The sequence below is a fragment of the Eublepharis macularius genome, chromosome 5 (genome assembly GCF_028583425.1).
Source record: "Eublepharis macularius isolate TG4126 chromosome 5, MPM_Emac_v1.0, whole genome shotgun sequence".
Taxonomy (NCBI): domain Eukaryota; kingdom Metazoa; phylum Chordata; class Lepidosauria; order Squamata; family Eublepharidae; genus Eublepharis; species Eublepharis macularius.
In genome coordinates this window covers 110,991,304-111,001,120 of record NC_072794.1, presented here as the reverse complement: position 1 = coordinate 111,001,120, position 9,817 = coordinate 110,991,304, and the positions used below count along the sequence as shown (strand labels likewise).

The following is a 9,817-nucleotide window of genomic DNA, read 5'->3' as shown; positions in this document are numbered from 1 at the left end:
TTCTATAATGCTGCAGTGGTTCCTAGTCCGCCATCTGGGAAACTCTGTTTCTGCTTCCCTTCTAAGGTGGTGATCTTTTGATCAAAACACTGCAGAGCATCAGAGCTTGTATACGCATGTATTGCAGACTGTTCAACAGGAAACCCACCTCCTACAGCACCTCTGCTCCCCACTTCCTGTTCAAGTACACACGAGAAAGTATCACTTCAGCCAATAACTGTGCTGAAATACAAAAATGTAAACAACTGTCAGAACACTGACAGAAAATTAACGATCTCCTGCAGTGTTGATTTAAATCACAGAGCTAGTTCCCTGCTGTGACAGTGATGGCTACACAAAGGTTGAGATGAGATACAATAAATCAGCAATTAGAGATTTTTTAAAAATGTCTTTAAGGAGTGATCCTCTTGCTGTAAGGTAGGAAGCTATTCAATTTTTTAATATTGTAAATAGCAAAAATGGAATCAGACTGGTAAATGGGATTATTTGAATATGTACAAATATATATGGAAATTCCTTGGGATGAATACAGTCATGTGGGTAATGTGCAGAACCTGAAAATGCTGATCCAGAATAAGCCAGTGTGACTGATCCTGGATAAAACATTGTATAATAAACTAGGTTTTCAACTTACAGCAGAACAATATGAGCATGTTTTGTGCACCTATTTGTTTTGCCTTTGGGGTTCCCCCCTCAGTTTGGTACTGTGGTTTTTGTGAAATATTATTCATCCAGACTTGGAGACTTTTCCTGTATGTATATTTGCCTCTGCTTGGAGAATTTTAACGCTCCTAAGTTAAAAAGTAACCCAGAGCAATAATGCATATGTGTAGATCTTATTGCTTGCATGGCAAATTCTCATTAGGAAAAATTTGAAAAGGGTTGTGTGACCCGTCCTGTATTTTACTGTCTAAATCTGTGTTTTAAACATGTTCACAAATGGCACAGTGCGTGTGCATTTGCTATTTTGTGCGCTGCTGTACTTGGTCCCTGTAAAAATCTATCTTGAAGCAGCCTTCCACTTCTTGTTTGTAAAATACTACTGTTGGTATCAGACCTGGTTAGCTGCTGGTGTTATACTAAATCAGTCATCATGAGTTACTGGAATTAAAATGAAAAGTGAAGGGTGATTTGTAGTGCTCTCCAAAGCAGTGTCGTACCCTACTAAGTGCAATTGTGTTTAGGATGGTATTGTTTTTTTAAAAAAAATTTTTATTGGATTAGACATCATTATAATCAATACAATCAGTTTCCTTTACCTATCCTTATTCTAACCCCTCCCTTCCCCCCCTTTTTGTTGACTTCCAACAGTTTTCCAACCCCTTGTCTATTTTCCCCCTACTCATATCAAACTTATTTTATCCATTGTATATATACTTTCACTCTCTTCTAGGCTTCACTATATCAACTAAGTATTTCATTTCTGGCATGTCATCTTTACTGATAATAACCCTTTATCTAATTTTAATACTCTGTACTCTATTTTACTCCTACTAATCTCTTCTTCCACAAACAGTTTATCCCATACATTCCATATATATCAATCAATTTAACTTATACTCTATGTTGATTATATATTCCTCCATTGTATAGCTGTCTATCAATAATAATTAGTCAGTTTAACCCACATTTCTTAATATAACTATAGACACAATATATCTTTGGCATAAGTTAATCAATTTAACTTATCTTCTATATACTTATATTCCTTCTATTTTGGTTATATATTTTCTCCATTATACATTTATCTATCAGAAATAAAATTAATTAATTTCCATCCTTATAATCTTATAATATCTCTATCACTTGCTACTTAATATAATAATCAACTAAAATAATTGCCTAGAAATTCTCATTTAACTCCCCAATCCCCGGTAAAGTCACCCCCCTCTTGTTTTCTTGCATTTCAGTAATTTTCAAACTGCCACAGTTCTCTTCCCACTTCCCATTTTTTCAGCAAATATTGTTTCAGCTTCTCCCAATCTGTGTTAAACTGTCCTGGATCAAGGTCTCTCAGTTTCCTTGTCATTTTATCCATTTCCACCATGTACAGCAATTTGTAAATCCATTCCTCAGTAGTTGGCACTTCTTGCACTTTCCATTTTTGCGCATACAAAAGTCTAGCCGCTGCTGTCATATAAAATAACAATGTCCTACATTGTGCTGGAATACCCTCCATTCCCAAGTTCAGCAGCAGGAGTTCTGGGTTCTTATTTATTTGAAATTGTAAAATCTCACTTATCTCTTTTATTATTTCCCCCCAGTACGTCCTAGCTACCTCACAAGTCCACCACATATGATACAAAGATCCTTCATGTTTTTTGCATTTCCAGCATTTGTTAGACATATTCAAATTCCCTAGCGCAATTTTCTTTGGTGTCAGATACCAACGATAGATCATTTTATAAACATTCTCTTTAATATTAGTACACGTCGTGATCTTCAACGTATTTTTCCACAAGTATTCCCACGCCTCCATTGTTATTTCTTTATTAAAATTAATAGCCCACTTCACAATTTGCACTTTAACTATCTCATCTTCAGTGTACCATTTCAACAACACTTTATATACCTTAGAGATTTCCTTTTTGTCCTCTTGTAAAATTACCTGCTCTAATTCCGAATTCTCCATTCTTATTCCTCCCTTCACACAGTCCGAATTATATAGATCTCTAATCTGACTGTACTGGAACCAATCGTAACTTGGAGACAACTCATCTTGCTGGTTGTTGGGGGTTTTCCGGGCTGTATTGCCGTGGTCTTGGCATTGTAGTTCCTGACGTTTCGCCAGCAGCTGTGGCTGGCATCTTCAGAGGTGTAGCACCAAAAGACAGAGATCTCTCAGTGACACTGAGAGATCTCTGTCTTTTGGTGCTACACCTCTGAAGATGCCAGCCACAGCTGCTGGCGAAACGTCAGGAACTACAATGCCAAGACCACGGCAATACAGCCCGGAAAACCCCCAACAACCATCGTTCTCCGGCCGTGAAAGCCTTCGACAATACAACTCATCTTGCGTCTTTATTTTTAGTTTAGAAAGTTCTGTTCGTGTTATCTCCTTGTACGTTAGGCACTGTTGTTCATTATCGACAGTTCTTGGATCTATTACTTCATATGGAACCACCCAGGAGGGAATTCCATCTTGTAGATAATTTCTGTACTTCTTCCAGATTGTGAAGAGGCTTCTCCGAATATAGTGGTGTAAGAACATAGAGTCCGCTTTTACTTTGTCATACCACAAGTATGCATGCCATCCAAATATTTTTTAATATCCTTCTAAGGCCAGTAATTTCCGGTTTTTCAACGTCATCCAATCTTTCAACCACACTAAACAAATTGCGTCATAGTAAAGTCTTAAATTGGGCAGTTGCATTCCGCCTCTTTCTTTTGCATCCTGTAACACTTTCATTTTCACTCGAGGCTTCTTGCCTGCCCAAACAAAGTCTGATATTTTCCTCTGCCATTTTTCAAACTGCTTAGAGTCTCGGATAATTGGTATTGTCTGTAACAGAAACATCACTCTTGGCAACACATTCATCTTAATTACTGCAATTCTTCCCAACCATGACAGATTCAATCTATTCCATTTAATCAAATCTTGCTCTATCTGAGTCCACAGTTTCTCATAGTTGTTTTTAAATAAGTCTATATTCTTTGCAGTCAATTCAATTCCCAGATATTTCACCTTACTTGTTACTTCGCAGTCTGTTATTTCCGTTAATAACTGTTGTTTTTGTTTAGTCATATTTTTACATAGTATCTTTGACTTCTTTTTGTTTACATAAAATCCTGCCAAATCTCCAAATTCCTTAATTTTCTCTATTACCTTTGGCATATTCTCCATTGGATCTTCCACTATTAACATTATATCGTCCACAAATGCTCTGACCTTATAGGAAAAGTCCTTTATTTTTATTCCACGGATTGCATTATCTTCTCGAATCTGTATCATCAATATTTCCAAAACCAAAATAAACAACAGTGGAGACAACGGGCAACCTTGTCTTGTACCTTTGCCTATAGTCAATTTCTTGGTCACCTCATCATTCACCACAATTGCTGCACTCTGGTCTCTGTAGATTTCCTTTACTGCTCTTATGAATCTTTCTCCCATTTGTAGCTTTTCCATGGTGGCAAACAAAGTCCCAGTTCAAATTGTCAAACGCTTTTTCAGCATCCACAAAGAAGAAACCAACCTCCTTGTCACAACGTTTATCATAATATTCAATAGCATTTATAACTGTCCTTAAATTGTCTTTAATTTGTCTGTTTGGTAGGAAACCAGCTTGTTCCTCCTCAATAACTTCAGAAAGCCATCCCTTCACTCTTTCCGCCAGTATCTTCGCAAAAATTTTATAGTCATTATTAAGTAACGAAATAGGTCTATAATTTTTCACATTGGTCAAATCTTGTCCTTCTTTGGGGATCAATGATATGTTAGCTTCACTCCAAATATCTGGGATCCGCTGATCCTTCAAAACACCATTGATCACTTCTTTTAGGAATGGTGCCAGTTCATTGACCATTACCTTGTAAAATTTGGCTGTAAGTCCATCCGGTCCTGGCGCCTTTCCCAAATTTGTTGACTGTATTGCCTTTCTTATCTCTTCCTCCGTCACTTCATTGTTCAATTTGTCTCTCCAAGCTTCCGAAATTACTGGGAGCTTCATTTTCCCCAAATATGTCGCTACTGAGTCTTTATTCACCTCTTTTTTATTATACAGTTTGGCATAGAATTTATAAAAGGCTCTACTGATAGCTGTCTGCTCCAGGTATACTTTATTGTCCTCACAGATTTTATTTATTGTCTTCTTCTCCTTTCTCTTCTTCAATTGCCATGCCAAATATTTCCCAGGTTTATTTGCGCCTTCAAACGACTTTTGATTCATTCTCTTAAGATTCCATTCCAATTCTTTATTGTTCATTGCTGTCAACTGTTCTTGAAGAATTTTAATATCCTGATAAATTTTCTTTTTCCCTGGTCTTTTCTTTAACTGTATTTCTTTGGCTTTTATTTTCTCCATGATCTCCTGTCTCTTTTCCTCTCTTTTTTTCCTGGCTCTTCCATTTAAATCCATTAATATGCCTCTAATTACTGCCTTGTAGGTGTCCCATACCTTGTTGGTTGGTACTTCTCTATTCATGTTATATTGTATGAAAAACTTTGTTTCTCTTCTCAACATCTCCATATTTTCTCCCTCTTGCAGCAAATCCTCATTTATTCTCCATCCTCTCCTTTTACTTCTTTTCCCCAGCTTCCACATAATTGGGTTATGATCTGAGCCTACCATAGGCAATATTTCCACATCCTTAGTCTAAAGCGCTAAATCTTTTGAGGCCCAGATCATATCAATTCTTGATAACGTAGAGTGTCTCGCAGAGAAAAAGGTATATTGTCTGCCTTTGGGATTTTGTCTTCTCCATACATCTTCTAAGGTTTCCTGCTGCGTCAATACAAAAAACGTCTTTGGTAATAATCCTCTTTTCTTTTGTGCAGTTGCTGATTTTTTATCCAGTTCCAAGTTTGTGACTCCATTGAAGTCTCCTGCAAGAATTATCTGGTCATGAGAAAGTTCATCTAATTGCTTCCTCAAGTCCTCAAGGAAGCTTTCTTTGGCTCCATTAGGTGCATAAATTCCAATCACCAACAGTCTCTTTAAATTCCATGTACATTCCACTGCTAAAAATCTGGCTTCCGCATCTCTCAATACTAGCTTTGGCTGTAGCTCCTCTTTTATATACAATACCACTCCCCTTTTTTTCTTTTTGGAGGTCGCTACAAAATCATTGCCCAATTTATTCAATTTTAAATACTTTACATCCTGCTTTCTAATATGAGTCTCTTGCAGGCACACAATATCACATTTTTGTTTTAATAGCCAGTGGAAAATGCTTTTTCTCTTATTCGGTGAATTGAGTCCATTTACATTCCAAGATAAAACTTTGCACTCCATATTCATAATCTTGTTGCTGGTAAGTCCTTTTCATTGTCCCTTATAAACTGTTCCATTTCTGACTCAGATCTGATGCGCTTTTTCACTCCTCCAAATTCAAAGGACACTCCTTCTGGTAGTTCCCATATGTACCTTATTTTCATGTCCTTCAGAATCTGAATTAGAGCTTTGTATTTTTTTCGATCTAGCAACACCGATCTGGGTAATTCCTTCATGATAATAATCGTCTTGCCATCAATCTCCAATGGATCTTGAAACTGTTTGATCACAATCTTTTCTTTTATGTTTCTAGTCGTGAATTGCACAATCACATCTCTTGGTAGTTTCCTCTGGGTCGCAAATCTTGAATTTACACAATATACCACATCTAGGATAGCCACAACTTCCTCCTCCTCCTTCCCCAGGTATTCAGCTAACACCTCAGCGATCTGTTCTTGGGCTGTCTTTCCTTCCACTTCCGGCAAGCCGCGAAACCTCAGCTGCTTCTCCATATGTTTACTCTCCGCAACCGCCATTCTTCCCCTCATCACCCTCATCTCTGTTCGTTGCGTATCTGCTAAATTCTCCACCGCACTTTCCACTACCTTGACTCTTTGCTGTGTTCCCTGCAGGTCATTTTGCATTGTTTCCATACCTTTCTTCACTTCTGCCAGCTCATTTTTTACTGTCTCTTTAACCTCTTTAACCTCTTTCACCAACTCCAGTTTCATATCTTTGAGCTCCTTAATCACTTCTAAAAGTTTTTTATCCAAATTCTCTATCGCCGATTGCCACTCTTTTTTCGACATCGTGGGGCTTGCTTTACCTCACTCCCACGAGTCCGCTCTCTTCCTTAACTCCGTGGCGTTTAGTTTGGTGTCCTTTTAATTTAAATGTCCCGGTCTTTCCACAAAGAAGTCTTTTAAAGAGTCCAAAATGTCGGGCGTCTTTTCTCTGATTCCTCTATGGTTTTTGTAATCCAATATGGCTTACTTCCTCTTCTGCTGAAGCCGCGGCTCTTCCCCTTTCAAAAATGGCGATTCCCTTCTTCCTGCCCTCCGGCAAGAGCCGCTTCTCTCCAGCAACTCTATCGTTGTTACGTACTTCCTGTTTCCCGACTTCCCACAGCAGTTCTCGCGATGGTAGAACTTTCTCACAGCCTCGTATCTCCTTGTAGCCACAGGTATGCAAAACAATTGTCCAATTTCTTTAATAACTTCGTTTAACTTAGTCCTTTTTCTAATATAGTTCTTGCCGGGTCCTCCTGTTTAGGATGGTATTGTGATGGTTTGTTTCAAAATATTTTTAACTGTCTTTCTGTGTTGTTGCTTGGAGTGAATTTGTGTAGACACTGTGTAAGTAAGAAAGATCGTGTTGGTAACAAAGATTGCACAGTGGCTTCTAGGGTCCTGTTGTATGCCAATGTCAAAGCAAACTAAAAGAAATGATGCAGGAAATTGTCGGAAGCAGTTCAACATAAACTTGCCAACCACCAGGTGGTAGCTGGAGATTTCCCTGGATCACAACTGATCTTCAATGCTCAGTGATCAGTTCCCCTGAAGAAAATGGCTGCCTTCAAAGGTGGACTCTGTACCCTGCTGAGGTTCCTCCCCTTCCCAAACTCCACCCTCTTTAGGCTCCACCCCCAGAATCTCCAGGAATTTCCCAGCCTGGCACTGGAAACCCTAATTGTCATGATTTTCTTTTTAAACATGCGAAGGAACAGGGAGAATCATGAATCTTTATGTCTCTTGTTCATTTGCTTCAGTTCATTCCTACTTCCTCTTAAATTAAAATGATTTACCTTCACATATTTATCGTGCTGCTATATTCTCTTCCTTAGTTTAATTAACACTTTATTAAATTTCTTATAAAATACTGTGTACACATGTGTGCGCACATTTGTGTGTTATATCTCAACAACAGCTTTGGAAAGTAATTGCATATATAAGTGAAAGAATAATCCTACAGATCTACTTCACTATTGGAATGGGGCAAGGACATTCCATTGGTGGAAGAGTCTCCCGAGCCAATGGAAGGCTCTTTGCACCAACAGAAAGCACCACTATTAGCAGAAGAAATCGTAGGATCTATTCCAGTATCTCCAAGAAATTCACTGTCATTATCTTCCCTGTTCTTCTTTAAATAATAAAGTATAGTACATCTTGCCTTATATTTCCATGTGGTTTAGTCTTGTTCCAATAGGGTATGAAAGAATGCCAACATTTAAATGGTGATTCTTTAAAGAGTGTGTGAAATATAAGATAAATCATTTTGTGTCAGATGTTCCTTTGCCATTCTTCTAATACAATTAGGCTCTGTTGTTTCCAAGGTTTTGCCACTTATCATCAGATTAAGATGTCATCAATTCACATTTGCTGTTTCCTTATAATGACTCTGCAAATATGTCCTGTTGATATAAAGCAATTCACAACCAATAACATATTTATATTACTTATATTTAATATAAATATATATCCTTATATTTTTATAAGGATATATTTTCATGTCTACCAGGTTAATAATCAATTTTGGGTGCATTACAGCTTCAAAATTTTGCATCAGAAATTCCATCTATCCATCTCACACCAACTCATACAACGAAATCCCTAAGAAGAGTTCTTCCAGTCTAAGCCCATTGAAACCAATGAACTTAGAATAGAGTAACTCTGCTTAGGATTTCATAAACATTTTCTTTGAGCTCACATCTCTTGATAAATTAGGGTCCATATAACTGAGATGCATTGTTTTTCTGGCATTGTCTTCCATTAAAGACTGTCCTAAAACCTGCCTCTTTTCTTTACCTCTACCCTCCAGATAGCAGTCTCTATCTGTGCAGTCCTAAGCAAAGTCACACCATTTTAAGCTCATTAACTTCAATTTTTGTCTTCACGTATGATGTGAACCCACTTGGGTATCTGTTTTTCAAAAGAAAGGTGGATATCAATATTTTAAATCAATAAACAATACTAGTCATGGTGACTAAAGGAAACCTCTGCATTCATAGGCAATAAACCTCTGAATACTAGTGCCAGGAGGCAACATTGGGTTGTATTTGTTTACCTTTGGGGATTTCCCCAGATTTTCTCAAAACTGCTTTGCTCCGAATTTTTGGAAAAGTTTTTTTTATAGCCGGGATGGCTGCTGTGCAGTGTTGCCAGGTCCCTTCAAGGTAAAACAGGAGGTGCAAGGGCCAGGAGATAGCAGGGACTCCTCTGTGCTCATGCCTCACGCACAATTACATCATTTCTGACATGACCCAGAGGCGATTTGGTTGCACAAGAGCCAATTCAGTAAAAATTGCCCCCCCCCAATAGCATTTTGGGGCCAGTTTTTACTGAATCAGTTGCACCCATCATGATGTCATTGGCAGGGGATGTGAGTGTGCACGTGCCCATGTTCCCATCTTGTATCCCGGCATGCTTCCCCCATTTCCTCTCCCCACACATTGTCCAAGTGAGTGGCGGGGCGGGAGGGCAGAGCAAGAGCTGGGGAATGGCATCTCTGCTGCTGGGGGGGGGGAGGGGAGATTTGGATTTTCCAGCTCACATGATAGCCATCCCGCCCCCACTAGGTGGCTTTTACCATTTTGAAAAAAACATCACTAGAATATCATAGTTGTTGTTGTTGATGTCATTTATAGTCCACTTTTCTCACTGAGACTCAAAGCGGATTACACGGTGTGAGGCTACTACAGTCAGTATCAAGAACATTTCCATAAACAATGCCATAGAATAAATAAATACTAGTTTACAAAGACAGAACATTAGCAGGAATCCAATACAGAGTTGAAGAAATGCTGAAACAGAACATAAGCAATTCTAGGACTGACATTAGACAACATGAAGCACATGTAGCTCGTAGGTGGTTGCAGCAAGTTCTCT

General features: G+C 38.3%; 1 protein-coding gene across 1 annotated transcript in view; it reads left to right on the top strand.

The window, feature by feature from the left end:
* Positions 1-295: 295 nt before the first annotated feature.
* Positions 296-9,817, top strand: part of CCND3 (cyclin D3) — a 94,934-nt gene continuing 85,412 nt past the window's right edge. The window contains exon 1 of the mRNA XM_054980956.1: positions 296-417. The gene's annotated coding sequence lies outside the window, so the exon portion shown is untranslated. The remainder of the gene's footprint in view (positions 418-9,817) is intronic.